This window comes from Ambystoma mexicanum, chromosome 3p, assembly GCF_040938575.1.
Source record: "Ambystoma mexicanum isolate Mex_15411 chromosome 3p, UKY_AmexF1_1, whole genome shotgun sequence".
In the NCBI taxonomy this organism is placed as follows: Eukaryota; Metazoa; Chordata; class Amphibia; order Caudata; family Ambystomatidae; genus Ambystoma; species Ambystoma mexicanum.
Genome location: NC_090925.1, coordinates 123,127,791 through 123,143,267, shown reverse-complemented (window position 1 = coordinate 123,143,267; position 15,477 = coordinate 123,127,791). Strand labels below are relative to the sequence as shown.

At 45.5% G+C, this 15,477-nt stretch overlaps 1 long non-coding RNA gene across 2 annotated transcripts in view; it reads right to left on the bottom strand.

Moving 5' to 3' along the window:
• Positions 1–7,009: 7,009 nt before the first annotated feature.
• Positions 7,010–15,477, bottom strand: part of LOC138580153 (uncharacterized) — a 461,264-nt gene continuing 452,796 nt past the window's right edge. The window contains exons 6-7 of one of the 2 annotated variants that reach the window (XR_011304186.1): positions 13,855–13,963; positions 7,010–10,295 (exon numbers count right to left, since the gene is read on the bottom strand). This is a non-coding gene — a long non-coding RNA (uncharacterized lncRNA). Of the gene's footprint in view, positions 10,296–10,677; positions 13,964–15,477 lie in introns of those variants that run through there. The other variant, XR_011304185.1, reaches the window with a different exon arrangement.

Genomic DNA, 15,477 nt, shown 5'->3' with positions numbered 1-15,477 from the left:
TCTTCTGTGCCAACTACCTCTATGGCAGCCATATGATGCTGGCAACATTCTCCTCCCAGGTTGTGAGGTGTATGGACTCCATGGATCCTCCTTATGTGGGTGCTGTCTTGCAGCAGAAGTTGACAAGCAGAGACTGCACACGTGCCTTCCAGTCCTTACAGCGCTTCCTGTCGTCTTAGGCATCACGCTGCACTGTGCCCACTTCCTCCACCTTGTCCCTGGTGTCATTCACGATAGTGCTCTTCCTTTGTATGGAAATCTTATGTTGATGGCTGCCAAACAGCACCTCAGCATTAGCCAGCACCTCCTGAGCTAGCACCTGCAGCTCCCCTTCCCTGAATTTGGGGCTGTGGGACGGCATTTCAGGTACCTTACCCTTCCCCATCTTTCCTGTGTGTATAGGGTCTGGATGTCTACAGGAAGTGGGGGATGTTAAAAGAATTGTATTTTGAAGATGGGCAGCGCTGAGCTTCCTGTTTGCGGCATTACGCTATTTCTGCTCAACAATAATTCCGCTAGTAAAATTACCATTTGGTAATTCCTCCACCTTTGCTGTAAAAGTAATTCTGCCAAAAAAGGAGGAATTTCCAATCATTGTTGATTTTTCCGCAGACCTGCCATTTCCGTCAATGGTTTGTGCGCACCCTGTCGGCTTGTGATATAGCGGTAATTCCGCCAGACACCATGTTTTAGATGTGAAAATCTATCTAGAACAAAGGAAATTACAGACTACTGTGTTTCGAAAACCGACGGATGTCAACAACAGTTTGTTCTTCACAAGCCATCATCCAGACCATCTGAAAACAAATTTACCTTTGAGTCAATTACAAAGGATCAAACGAATAATTTCCAAAGAGGAGACATACCAAGATATGGAGAAGGAACAAATTTCAAGATTTGAAGAGAGAGGATTCCCAGAAACCATTTTATCACAAGCTAAAGAAAAATGTTGATTGAAGCAAAGAACTGAACTTCTAATACAACAACCAAAGACAGACAGAGACAATCCCCCTTTGATTTATTTAACACAATACTCAACTAAAAGTGCACACATTAAAAGGACACTACAGAAGAACTGGAAAATTACAAGGCTGGACCCACAACTTCGTGGACTCTTTCTTAAACCACCTCTAATGGCATATAACAGAGGAAAGAACTTAAGAGATGCATTAGTAAAAGCAGAACGAGTCAACACAGTACAACAACGATTCCTTGGTAAACAAAAAAAGGGAACTTTCCCTTGCTTGAACTGTAGCCAATGCAACAATGTGCAAAAAGGTCCCATAATCAGGCACCCATACACAGGACAAAAAATCATGCTAAAGCACAACCTCAAACAATCCTGGGTGCTTCCCTTGCTAAAACAACAAACACTTGACCCTGCTATACCAACTAACTACAGACCCATCACTACCGTCCCTTTCCTACTTAAAATCATAGACAGAGTACCATACCTGCAAATCCAGGACTACTTAGAAACTAACAATTTACTAGGATCACGGCAATCTGGCTTCCGTCCCCTTCATGGTACTGAAACAGCCTTGATTGACCTCAAGACCCAAATTGACGAGTTGAAGGACAATGGTAAATCAGCTATGCTACTCCTCCTTGACCTATCTGCGGCCTTCGACTTGGTAGATCATGCAGTCTTATGCAATCACCTAAGCTCGGCCGCTCATTTCTCAAGTGATGCCGTAACCTGGGTACAATCCTTCCTTGTAAACCGGACAATGAGAGTCTTCTCCCCCTCAGCAGTCGCTGATCCCATACAAGTTTCATGCGGTGTTCCCCAAGGATCATGTGTTTCTCCGACGATGTATAACATCTTTACTAAGCCCCTGTTTGATAAGTTGGACAGATTGGGTGTTGTCTACACTAATTACGCAGATGACACTCAGATTCTAATCCCCCTTTCGGGTAACTTCTTGGAAGACACGGCCTTAGTAAATAAGATATATCTCCTCATTCAGGCTTGGATGGCATCCCATGGCCTCTGCCTGAACGACGACAAGACTGAGCTACTGATCCTTGGCTCAGCGTTGGCCATCAAAAAACTTGACCCTAACTATGCCTCATTTAACATCGACAATAACGTCATCAAAGTGATGCCTGCAGTCAAAACCCTCGGGGTTTATCTTGACTCAGCACTCACCTTCAAAAAACAAACAAACTCTCTAGCATCCTCCACTGCATATACTTGCAAATTGATCCAAGCATGCAGACCATTTCTAACTGAGACTAGCTGCATCACATTAGCCAATGCTCTCATCATATCCAAGCTGGATTACTGCAATGCCCTCTATGCAGGTTCTAACAAGTATATCCATGACAAACTACAAACTCTCCAAAATAACGCTATAGAGTAGCTTTAAATATTCCTAACAGAGTCCACATCTCCACCTCTAGGAAAAATATCCATTGGCTAAAAATCAAAGATAGGATCACCCTCAAAATACTTTCCCTCACATCCAAATGTCTTAACAACATTGCCCCCCCTTATCTGGCCAACAGAATCCACAAGAGAACCTCAAACCGTCCCACTAGACTGACTAACGCCTTCACCTTAGTGATGCCTAGATACAAAAAGAGTACAGCCGGCGGCTCTAGTTTCCCAATCATAGCTGCGCAAACTTGGAACAAACTCCCTTTGGATCTCAGAATGGACCAACCTTACTCTAGTTTCAGGCGAAAAGTCCTCACTTGGATTCGTGCCAATGACACTTAGCTTGACCTCCCCCTCCCATATAGACACTAGACGTCTGCAACCAGCTGAATGACATCCGATCAACTAGACTGAACCGTAGTTCTGCATTTTTCTTTCCTTTCTGCTTTCTTTGTACACTTACCTTTGATCTAATGTGAACTGTATAAACTGCACTTTTCCTGATCTAATTGTGAACTGCTTAAATTGTATTTCTCCTGTAACTAAGCTCTTAAGTAATCTTGTACTGTTTGCGCCCAGCTACCCCTTCGGGTTTGGTTCTGCGCTATACCAAATAAACAAACAAACAAACAAACAAACTATGCAACATGTGAGAACAAATGTGTAATATATGGATTAATATGTCCTTGTGGCAAATATTACGTTGGTCAAACTATCATACGCGCAAAAGATCGCATTTCAGAACATAAATCCAATATAAGAACCGGGAACATGAAATCGCCAGTTGCAAGACATTTTAAAGAACAGAACCATACGATTTCCCAACTTAAATTTGTAATACTAGAAATAATAACAAGACCAGCTAGAGGAGGAAACCTAGAACAGATATTAACACGCAGAGAAATGTTCTGGGTGCACAAATTAGAGGCACTGGAACCCAGAGGAATGAACGAAGAATATTGTTTGAGTTCATTTCTGTGAAAAGAGTTAGTAGCGAATCAGTAACTAACCACAAGGAAATAGGTACAAAGAATGTGAACTAATGTGCCACCCACCACTCAAAACAAGAGAATGGTGAACAATATGAATGTAAATGACGTTGTGATTTAATAGAAAGATAATCTATATTCATAAAAAGGGAATCACATTACTAGCACAGGACCTAAGAATATTCTGATAGAATTAGATCTTATATCACAGGCAAATGACCACATCACATTCAGAGAGAAACTCTTTTTTTCGATCTACTTAGATCAGAATTAACAGATGTAACTGTTCAAATAAAATATAGTGATACCGGTTTGAAAGTTGAAATCAGGAGAGAGAGAAAGTATATGGAAATTACAGCAGTATTACGATCAGCGATCCGAAATAAAGAAAGAATAAAAGAAATTAACGCCCTCTTTAACTTTCTGATCCAGATTATAGCTGAACGGGATACATGTAACATGTGGAAGAAAACCTATGAATAGAACTCAAAGATATGACAACATTCTTTTGCATTATTAGTAAAAAATCATTTGAACTCTACATGGGAAAACTGGTTATTTTTGAATTCTTTGATTGAATTTTAAATGTAATACCTGTCTACTCTGACTGCTGCCATAAAAACTTTGAAAATATTGAGATAACTAATAGTTGAAATCACAAAAAATTTTGAGATTTGTTTGGAAAGTATTCTTTCCACTATTGAATGGTGTGCAGGGGACGGGAGTTCCTATTACCAATAGGAACCTCATGTTTGTTCAAGCTTTGCATACTAATTCAGACAGGCCCCAATAACCTTTGATATGCAACTGTGTTAACCTGAAGCCAGCTCCCGACTCTTAATATTAAGGGCAGTGAAATGTCATGTCTGGGACAGCTGTTTACAGTAGTCATCCCCACAGGGGGACCCCATTCAAAAGGTATGAGTATGTGGTTTGGCAGAGACCAAAAGGCTGGTCTCGCCACAGCTTCAAGGGAGACCTGCCACTTTAATCAGGAACCACAGAGAGCTCAATTAACCAGAGAGACACTTTGATCCACAACAGGCAGGAAGATGGGTGGGACTTACATGTTTTCACTCCTTTTCCTTTTCTATTGCAAAGCACTCTGGTTATGATCTCATGCATACAGGAGATTGTTGGTGGGGACCCAGGATTAGTTCATTGAGGTAGTCTTAGCCTACACCAATCACTGTGGCCCATTTTGCTTTAAAAGAGGGTTGAGCCCCTCTTTTGAGCACATCATCTGAAGACTTTACAAGGAGTAACAAGAAGAACTCAGCATTGGACCAGGGCTGAAGGTACAGTCTGCCTTACAGCTTCCTACAGCGAAGGAAGGCCAGGATTTGATTTCCAGAGAGGGAAGCAAGATCCCTCCCCTAAACATCTCCCATGGAATCCAGAGGACCCTCCAGAAGCTCCAGAACCTGTACCCTTCCAGCACATAGCATGCCCTGCTAGGCTCTGCAGCAAGCTTCCTAGGTGGGAAGTATCAGAGAGTCTCTGAACCAAACCAAGGGCAAGGCTGGTGCCTGCAATACTCTTCGCATCTTTGGGCCGTCTGCCTTAAAGGACAACCCAAGCCCAGTGAAGAAGCTAGGAGGAGTGCATAAACAAACATCAACCAGCGTCTGCCTTAAAGGACATGTTTGAGCCAGTCGAACCCCTCGAGCTGCAACCGACTGCACCTCTGACTGTTGTTATGCCGCAGTCGCTCACGGCATCTGAGATGCCTCGACCAGTGCTTCAGACCCGTCAACCAGCACGGAGACAACGATTCCTGACCCTGAACCACCGTGTATGCTAGCCTGAAGCCATCCGTTCAGCCTCGCTCACCAAAATGCCTGCCACCTGATACCCACAGTTGACTCCCATCTTGAACTCTGTCGCAGAAGCTGCAAAGGGCCTGAATACTGACTCCACCCTGTCGAGCACCAAGAACATCTACAAGCACAAGGTACATTGTGGTTCTGTCCCCCTGGTCCTTTACTGAAGACGCATAGTGAAATTTTATGACTCATTGCTCCCTTTGTGCTGAAACCAAGTGTACTTGAACTATTGTGATTCATTACTTTACCGACTACCCTCCTGTCAGTATCCAGAGTGCATCCCCTTGCCTTCTTTGAAACTGTCTGTCCTCTGCATTCCTTTTAAGGGTGGGTTGTATTTTGTTGTGTGCTAGAACTGTCTGTTGTGATAATAATCAAGTAGATATTTTTCATACAACCTTGACTGGACAGTACATTTATCATTGGGTAATAATTGTAATTTCGCTGTGTTGCAACTAACCAATGATCCACGACCTTGCAGAGATAAGCCTGCCGTTCCATCCACTTTACCAAAATTGGACAAGGAGGCTTATAATGTGCTTGTGTTTCCAATCTGTTTGGATCCCTTTTGGTGTACTAGAGGTGTGGGGCTGATTGATGGTTTAGAAACCGATATTCATCCCTGGACCACTGGTGCCCAGGAAGCTGATTCGTCACACAGTGTTCATTCTCTTCTTCGACAGGACTACATGTACCAGCGCAATGGTGAGAGAGGCAGTGGAAAGCGGAGAGGCTGAAGAACGCCACACACATTCCACTGGCATTGCAGATGCTCAAGTTAAACAGGATACAAACTCTAGAAATGACTTTGTTTTCAGCAGGTCTCCATTTCCAAATGCCAGCAGACCCATGGATGAAAAGAGGCCAGGTCTTTAGACCGGCTACACATGGTTTGATATTTTTAACCCAGCCCCTGGGGGAAAGGAAGCCAGCAGTTTGGCCGGGGAACCAGCTGACAGGGGCAGCCATGGGCAGGGACAGAGAGAGGATAGAAAAGGGCACTGTGACCAGGGCAGTGTGGGTTGTTCGGGTGAGATCAAGTGAGAAGAAGTAGGACCAAGAAACCAAGTGGGGGAAGGGTGGTGTAGCAGAGAGTGGAGGAAAATAATCAATAACGTGTGCAAGGTGAGGTATTGGTTGCTGAGAGAAAGAGGTACTTGGGTGTGAGAGTGAGATTAAGAGGGAGTTTTAGGGAGGGGGATTGAGAAGGGTGACAGTGAGTGACAGGAAGGTGACTGTGGAGAAGTTGTCGGTGCAAGTGTAGTGGGGGGTGTAGTAGAGTGTATTTTAGTGCAGTGAGGAGGAGAGTGTAGCAGAGTGTGGCAGTAGTAAAGTGGGACGAGTAAAAGGTTTTGGGGAACAGAGCGTAGTAGAGAGTAGAGGTCAAGAGAGAATAATAGAGAGTAATGGGGAGAAGAGTGTAGTAGAGAGAAGTATGGAGAAGGGTGTAGTGAAGTTTAGTGGGAGAAGAGAAAGTAGAACAGACTAAGATCTGAGGGTGGGAAGGCATATATACCAGATATATATGATAGGGCAGCAATAACCGCCCTATAGTTAAGGTGAAACCTATCATCCATCCAAACCTATCATCCATAGGAAAAGCAACGATTCTATGGTTAATAACTTTTGAGCCGTAGGTCGGATCAGCACAGTGTTTGCAATTCCTATATTAGGGCACGGGCCCCCCAAATAAATGAAAGTGTTGTCCAAATCTGTGTTACAGTTCAAAAGATATAAAGGGTCAAAAAAGGGGTTTGTTTTTCACTCTTCCATTCATTTTCCCATAGGAGACATCCATTTAGGCAGTAAGAGCATGTTTAATTTTTATTATTTATTTTATTTTGGGTATTAAGCTAAAACCTAGCTGCGGGAAGCAACATAGTACTGTACATCAGCAGAGTTTCTAGGTATACATTAGCTGGTTGCAGGCGGTAACAGTCCTTGCCACATAATATGTATTCCCAGCACTCCTTTCAGGGTAGCAGGGAATTGCTTAGATTTACATTTAGTGGGGAGCATGTGCAGTGCTGAATCGAGGATGGTGGGTGGAACAGGGGAATGGGATGTAGTGGTTGGTCATCACAACGAGTACTGGCCTGGATGGGTTCAGAGGATGCATCTTACGGGGTGCAAGGAAGGTGCTCCTTGAAGAGGAGGGTCTTGATTTCCTTTCTCAGTTGCAGAAGTGTGTTGGAGAGACAGATGTTGATGTGTGGAGGTTCCGCCCTCTGGGCTATAGACTGAGTGCTTACTTCTGGCTCTTTCTTTTTTCTGTTTCTGCTGCTCTACTCTACCCAGGCCTGGACTTCTGGTGATGCACAAGCACCACAGGTGCTGCCTTTCTCTGCCAGATGGGAGGGGGCGTGAATGTAGTTTGCACTGAAGCTGATGTGTGCTTGTAGGGGCAGCTAGTGATGTTTGAGTGTGGATATTATGTGGTCGTATTTGAAGACACCTTGAATGAGGGGGCAGCAGCATGCAGGCAGCCTCTCATAGGAGCTGCGGTGGTCGCGAGTGGCAAGTGAGCTGGGCATTTGCCCCTTCCAGATAAGATCCAGGTAAGAAAGAACCAGGGCCTCTACAGTGGATCCGAAGCTGGTGTTGGAAGAAGGAGCTTGATTTTCCACAGGAGGGTACCTGGTGCCTTGATGTCTGCGATTGCTCCACTACGTTTTGTGAGGAAAACATCTGGAATAGAACATTTTATAAACTCCCCTGTCACATTGATGCAGTACAACATTGAGTAGGTACTTCAAACTGCCGTGTTTAAACAAGTGCTTCTTGTCTGTGCGAGGTGAGCTTTAGGCTTTACTGCTCATGCCCTTACAGTGAAGGCTCCTCACCTAGGGTGTAGCTATGCTCGCCTCCACGTCGCTCGCTTCTGACATGTTTCTCTTTTGGCATATGTAAGCATGTTTTAGGCTCCCGCTTTCTTAGGAAAAGCGACTTTAGTAGACAGAAGTCATCATACTGTAAGCACGCCTGCCTCAAATTGTGTGTGCATCTTCTGAGGCAGCTATTCAGCCCAGCTAAATGTATCATTTTATGCTGTACTTCCTGATAACACTGTCTCAACGTGTGAGAACGCAGCTGGTGTCTTGAATGGTAAAGCTTTGTTACCTGCTTGCAACATCGTTACTCTATGATACCCTGCCCTGTTTGAACTTCGCCTTCCTTTGAAATACATGTGTTCCTTTGAGTATAAGAGAACAGTGCTTGGTGCGAAAGGGGGTCTCACTTACATCGAAGTCCTGTACTGTCATTGGTTTGTTGTCCTGCTGCATTGCTTTTTACTAATATATTGTTCACCAATCCACTGGAATAGTCTTGTTTCATTTTTCCACTACAGTTTGTTAAAGGAGTGGCGTCAATGGGAAAGCCTACAGACCTGGAGTAAGGTATTAGCTGCAGAATGAAGCCCTCAAGGTTCAAGGTAGACAGCCAGGTCTCAATGTGGGGGCGTTCTGTGTTGTTGGTAGGGAAAAGTAAATCCATCTTGGTGGGGTTCAGTTTGAGGGTCACACTGAACATTTAGGTCTGGTTCATGGCAAGGTGGGCCTTGAATTCATGGATGTCTCTGAAGAAGAATAATTTCAGGTAGAGCTGGAGAGGCCTGTTTACACTTGAAAGATGAGGAGGAGAGACCCGTTAAGACTTGAATTGTCAAGAGGAGAGGTCTTTTTAGGGCTGACAGGTCAGGAGGAGAGGAGTGTTTAGGCTTGAAAGGACAGGAGGAGTGTGCTGTTAAGCTTGGAGGGTCTGAAAAGGCATGTTTAAGCCAGAGGGATCAGAAGGAGAGGCCTATTTCAGCTTGAATGGTCAGGTGGCTAGGCCAATGCAGGTTTGCACGGCCTGGAGGAGAGGCCTATGTAGGCTTGAATGGTCAGGAGGTGAGATCTGTTAGGGGTCAGGTGGTGGAAAGGCATATTTAGGCTTGAAGGGTCAGGAGGAGGGGCCTGTATAGGTTAGAAGGGTCAGGAGGACACACCTGTTTAGTCAGCAGGAGAGGCCTAATTAGTTGTGCAGGTTTAGGAGGAGTTGTCTGCTTAGGCTTGAAATGTGAGGAGGAGTGGCCATTTTAGGCTTAAAGCATCAGGAAGGGAACAGCTTGAAGGATATAGAGGAGAAGCCTATTTAGGTTTGATTTGTCCACAGGAGAGACCTGTGCCGGCTTGAAGGGTTAGGTGGAGAGGCCTGTTTATGCTTGAAGGGTCAGGTGGAGAGGCCTGTTTATGCTTGAGGGTCAGGAGGAAAGAGGCCTGTTTAGACTTGAATGGTCATGAAGATAGGTCAGTTTAGGTTTGTATGGACAGAAGCATGGCTGTGTTTACACGTGCATGAATGGTCAGAGGAAGAGAAATCTTTAGCCTGGAATTGTCGGAAGGAAGAGTATGTTGCGATTAGCAAAGGACTGATTTGTCCTGGTAGATAAGGCTGCCTGGTAAGTTCAGGAGGACAACACAGGCAAGGGCGGGTGCATCAAATGTGTCAGGCTGAGAAGGAAAACTATTAAACATCAGATAACAGCAAAGAAACAATAGGTCCTGTTGGTTAAGGCTATAGCAAAATAATGCAGAAAGCCATGAAGGGGAGGGGTGGATCACATGAGTGGAGAATAGGGCAGAGGAGGGGAAAGGGGATTAACCCTGAGTAACCACTAGCGTGCATAATTGGGAAAATAGATTGTCACATATTAGTGCCCTAGATTGGATAGTTTAGTGACGTAATGAATAAGGTTTGCAATGCTTGGGAATTTAAACATGGATGAGGAGTCTATGCATGGCTGAGCCATTTCACCCAATGGCTACTCATGACCTCAGAGGCCTTCATCAGGCGATTGTCTATTGGGTGGACATGAATCAGGTCCTTCTGTTAGTTTCAGGTTGACCATGAGATGAGCGCCAAGAGGATTGCAGTCTTTTTTGGGCCTGCGCCTTAATCTGTCTTCGCGGTCTTGTATGAACAGCTATGATTTGTGGGAACTCAACTGTATTCTTCTCACAAATGTATTTGTTGGGGTTGAAGCAGCTCTCAGCAGAGAATGTTTCTTTTCCCGAAATGCAGTCATGGCTCCCATTGTCCTCCTTGATTGGGAATCTGCAGAACACATGGAAAAAAAAAGAAAACATTTTTGATGATGTTCAGTGGTGGCCCATCTTCAGGGGCAAGAGGTTACACCCCAGACTGCTCCACCACCGCACCCCACCACCGCACCCCAGACTTCCCCACCAGCGCACTCCCAAATTGAAAACCTATCAGGACAACATTGCACGCCAGAAGCCAACAGTCAGCACTAAAAATCCCTGTCGGATCAGCACAGTGTTTGCAATTCCTATATTAGGGCACGGGCCCCCCAAATAAATGAAAGTGTTGTCCAAATCTGTGTTACAGTTCAAAAGATATAAAGGGTCAAAAAAGGGGTTTGTTTTTCACTCTTCCATTCATTTTCCCATAGGAGACATCCATTTAGGCAGTAAGAGCATGTTTAATTTTTATTATTTATTTTATTTTGGGTATTAAGCTAAAACCTAGCTGCGGGAAGCAACATAGTACTGTACATCAGCAGAGTTTCTAGGTATACATTAGCTGGTTGCAGGCGGTAACAGTCCTTGCCACATAATATGTATTCCCAGCACTCCTTTCAGGGTAGCAGGGAATTGCTTAGATTTACATTTAGTGGGGAGCATGTGCAGTGCTGAATCGAGGATGGTGGGTGGAACAGGGGAATGGGATGTAGTGGTTGGTCATCACAACGAGTACTGGCCTGGATGGGTTCAGAGGATGCATCTTACGGGGTGCAAGGAAGGTGCTCCTTGAAGAGGAGGGTCTTGATTTCCTTTCTCAGTTGCAGAAGTGTGTTGGAGAGACAGATGTTGATGTGTGGAGGTTCCGCCCTCTGGGCTATAGACTGAGTGCTTACTTCTGGCTCTTTCTTTTTTCTGTTTCTGCTGCTCTACTCTACCCAGGCCTGGACCTCTGGTGATGCACAAGCACCACAGGTGCTGCCTTTCTCTGCCAGATGGGAGGGGGCGTGAATGTAGTTTGCACTGAAGCTGATGTGTGCTTGTAGGGGCAGCTAGTGATGTTTGAGTGTGGATATTATGTGGTCGTATTTGAAGACACCTTGAATGAGGGGGCAGCAGCATGCAGGCAGCCTCTCATAGGAGCTGCGGTGGTCGCGAGTGGCAAGTGAGCTGGGCATTTGCCCCTTCCAGATAAGATCCAGGTAAGAAAGAACCAGGGCCTCTACAGTGGATCCGAAGCTGGTGTTGGAAGAAGGAGCTTGATTTTCCACAGGAGGGTACCTGGTGCCTTGATGTCTGCGATTGCTCCACTACGTTTTGTGAGGAAAACATCTGGAATAGAACATTTTATAAACTCCCCTGTCACATTGATGCAGTACAACATTGAGTAGGTACTTCAAACTGCCGTGTTTAAACAAGTGCTTCTTGTCTGTGCGAGGTGAGCTTTAGGCTTTACTGCTCATGCCCTTACAGTGAAGGCTCCTCACCTAGGGTGTAGCTATGCTCGCCTCCACGTCGCTCGCTTCTGACATGTTTCTCTTTTGGCATATGTAAGCATGTTTTAGGCTCCCGCTTTCTTTAGAAAAGCGACTTTAGTAGACAGAAGTCATCATACTGTAAGCACGCCTTCCTCAAATTGTGTGTGCATCTTCTGAGGCAGCTATTCAGCCCAGCTAAATGTATCATTTTATGCTGTACTTCCTGATAACACTGTCTCAACGTGTGAGAACGCAGCTGGTGTCTTGAATGGTAAAGCTTTGTTACCTGCTTGCAACATCGTTACTCTATGATACCCTGCCCTGTTTGAACTTCGCCTTCCTTTGAAATACATGTGTTCCTTTGAGTATAAGAGAACAGTGCTTGGTGCGAAAGGGGGTCTCACTTACATCGAAGTCCTGTACTGTCATTGGTTTGTTGTCCTGCTGCATTGCTTTTTACTAATATATTGTTCACCAATCCACTGGAATAGTCTTGTTTCATTTTTCCACTACAGTTTGTTAAAGGAGTGGCGTCAATGGGAAAGCCTACAGACCTGGAGTAAGGTATTAGCTGCAGAATGAAGCCCTCAAGGTTCAAGGTAGACAGCCAGGTCTCAATGTGGGGGCGTTCTGTGTTGTTGGTAGGGAAAAGTAAATCCATCTTGGTGGGGTTCAGTTTGAGGGTCACACTGAACATTTAGGTCTGGTTAATGGCAAGGTGGGCCTTGAATTCATGGATGTCTCTGAAGAAGAATAATTTCAGGTAGAGCTGGAGAGGCCTGTTTACACTTGAAAGATGAGGAGGAGAGACCCGTTAAGACTTGAATTGTCAAGAGGAGAGGTCTTTTTAGGGCTGACAGGTCAGGAGGAGAGGAGTGTTTAGGCTTGAAAGGACAGGAGGAGTGTGCTGTTAAGCTTGGAGGGTCTGAAAAGGCATGTTTAAGCCAGAGGGATCAGAAGGAGAGGCCTATTTCAGCTTGAATGGTCAGGTGGCTAGGCCAATGCAGGTTTGCACGGCCTGGAGGAGAGGCCTATGTAGGCTTGAATGGTCAGGAGGTGAGATCTGTTAGGGGTCAGGTGGTGGAAAGGCATATTTAGGCTTGAAGGGTCAGGAGGAGGGGCCTGTATAGGTTAGAAGGGTCAGGAGGACACACCTGTTTAGTCAGCAGGAGAGGCCTAATTAGTTGTGCAGGTTTAGGAGGAGTTGTCTGCTTAGGCTTGAAATGTGAGGAGGAGTGGCCATTTTAGGCTTAAAGCATCAGGAAGGGAACAGCTTGAAGGATATAGAGGAGAAGCCTATTTAGGTTTGATTTGTCCACAGGAGAGACCTGTGCCGGCTTGAAGGGTTAGGTGGAGAGGCCTGTTTATGCTTGAAGGGTCAGGTGGAGAGGCCTGTTTATGCTTGAGGGTCAGGAGGAAAGAGGCCTGTTTAGACTTGAATGGTCATGAAGATAGGTCAGTTTAGGTTTGTATGGACAGAAGCATGGCTGTGTTTACACGTGCATGAATGGTCAGAGGAAGAGAAATCTTTAGCCTGGAATTGTCGGAAGGAAGAGTATGTTGCGATTAGCAAAGGACTGATTTGTCCTGGTAGATAAGGCTGCCTGGTAAGTTCAGGAGGACAACACAGGCAAGGGCGGGTGCATCAAATGTGTCAGGCTGAGAAGGAAAACTATTAAACATCAGATAACAGCAAAGAAACAATAGGTCCTGTTGGTTAAGGCTATAGCAAAATAATGCAGAAAGCCATGAAGGGGAGGGGTGGATCACATGAGTGGAGAATAGGGCAGAGGAGGGGAAAGGGGATTAACCCTGAGTAACCACTAGCGTGCATAATTGGGAAAATAGATTGTCACATATTAGTGCCCTAGATTGGATAGTTTAGTGACGTAATGAATAAGGTTTGCAATGCTTGGGAATTTAAACATGGATGAGGAGTCTATGCATGGCTGAGCCATTTCACCCAATGGCTACTCATGACCTCAGAGGCCTTCATCAGGCGATTGTCTATTGGGTGGACATGAATCAGGTCCTTCTGTTAGTTTCAGGTTGACCATGAGATGAGCGCCAAGAGGATTGCAGTCTTTTTTGGGCCTGCGCCTTAATCTGTCTTCGCGGTCTTGTATGAACAGCTATGATTTGTGGGAACTCAACTGTATTCTTCTCACAAATGTATTTGTTGGGGTTGAAGCAGCTCTCAGCAGAGAATGTTTCTTTTCCCGAAATGCAGTCATGGCTCCCATTGTCCTCCTTGATTGGGAATCTGCAGAACACATGGAAAAAAAAAGAAAACATTTTTGATGATGTTCAGTGGTGGCCCATCTTCAGGGGCAAGAGGTTACACCCCAGACTGCTCCACCACCGCACCCCACCACCGCACCCCAGACTGCCCCACCAGCGCACTCCCAAATTGAAAACCTATCAGGACAACATTGCACGCCAGAAGCCAACAGTCAGCACTAAAAATCCCTGCTCACTACCCTGGTGGAGTTGGAGTTCAACTGAAGAGCCATGCATTTGGTCCACCACTGAGCCTGGCCTTTATCCCATCTGAATGGCAATTTTGTACTTAGGCAGTTCCGTCATTGGCCTCTCCAGCCCAAGTGCCATCCAGGAGGGCCCTGTCCAGAGGCACCCTACCCCCTGGTGCACACTGAAAAGGGCTGAGCAAACAAGGACAGGTTCTGTTTGGGCCTGTTAGGGCCTGGCATGTCCTTTTAAACCCGCCATCAGTGCAGAACAACTACACATTTCCTAATTCTGTGCGATCCCTGGTATGAATTGACACCTCTGCAGGTGCCAACTGCGCCTTGTAAATCACTCTGGTTGCCTAGAACCCTGTGAGGTTTTAAATTGCACTTTGATTTTTACATAGGACACTATCGTTTTTTAAATGGCACTGCTTCGTCTCGTAGGACCCTGTGGTCCCCCCTACAACCTCGCCATCACCTACCTGCCCTGCTCTTTCCAGTGCTTCTCTTCTCCTTATGGTTCTTTCCCCCTCTCTCTCTTCCAAGTCTTCTCTGCCTACCCCCCTCTGCCCTAAACTCCCCCTGTTCCCCCTCATCTGTCTTCCCTTTCTTTACACTCTCGTCAATCACCACTCGGGCCACTCCTTTCTCTCCCATCCCATATATCTCATATCTTCCACCCTGCTCTCTTATAATCCCACAATTGTCCCATCCCCTTCTGTCCATACACTCATTCAATTCACCATCTGTTTTCCTTTGCCACTCCCCCATCTCCATATTTGACCAAATATAAATTCAAGCCCGACACCATTGTCACCTACCTCAACCAAGTCCACACCTCACTCTAAGACCTCATTTGCTCACTCCATTAAACTCAACTTTACCAAACTCAATGCTACACTGTCTATCCCTTTCAATTATCCCCTTAACCCCTCCTCAACAATGGATCTCCCCCATCCTTCCAGCTGCTGATGTCAACACAAAGACCAATCCTCCACTCTTCTCACTGTCTACAAGGACTATATACTGAAGGTGGCCACAACTCTAAACACAGCCATATCCTCCTACTACACTAATCTGGTTTCTTCCTTTTATTCACATCCTCTTAAACTTAACACATGCACCCAGCCATGCCTCCCCACTCAAATGAAATCACTCCATGTCCTCCCCTCTCTCTCTGAGGGTGTCTTTGAGTCCTACTTCCCCATTAAAAACATCAAAATACCGGGGACCTTCTCCACCCTTCCATCTCTACCAGTCCCTTACTAATTTCCCCCACCTCCCATCTACCCCACATTCTCCTGTG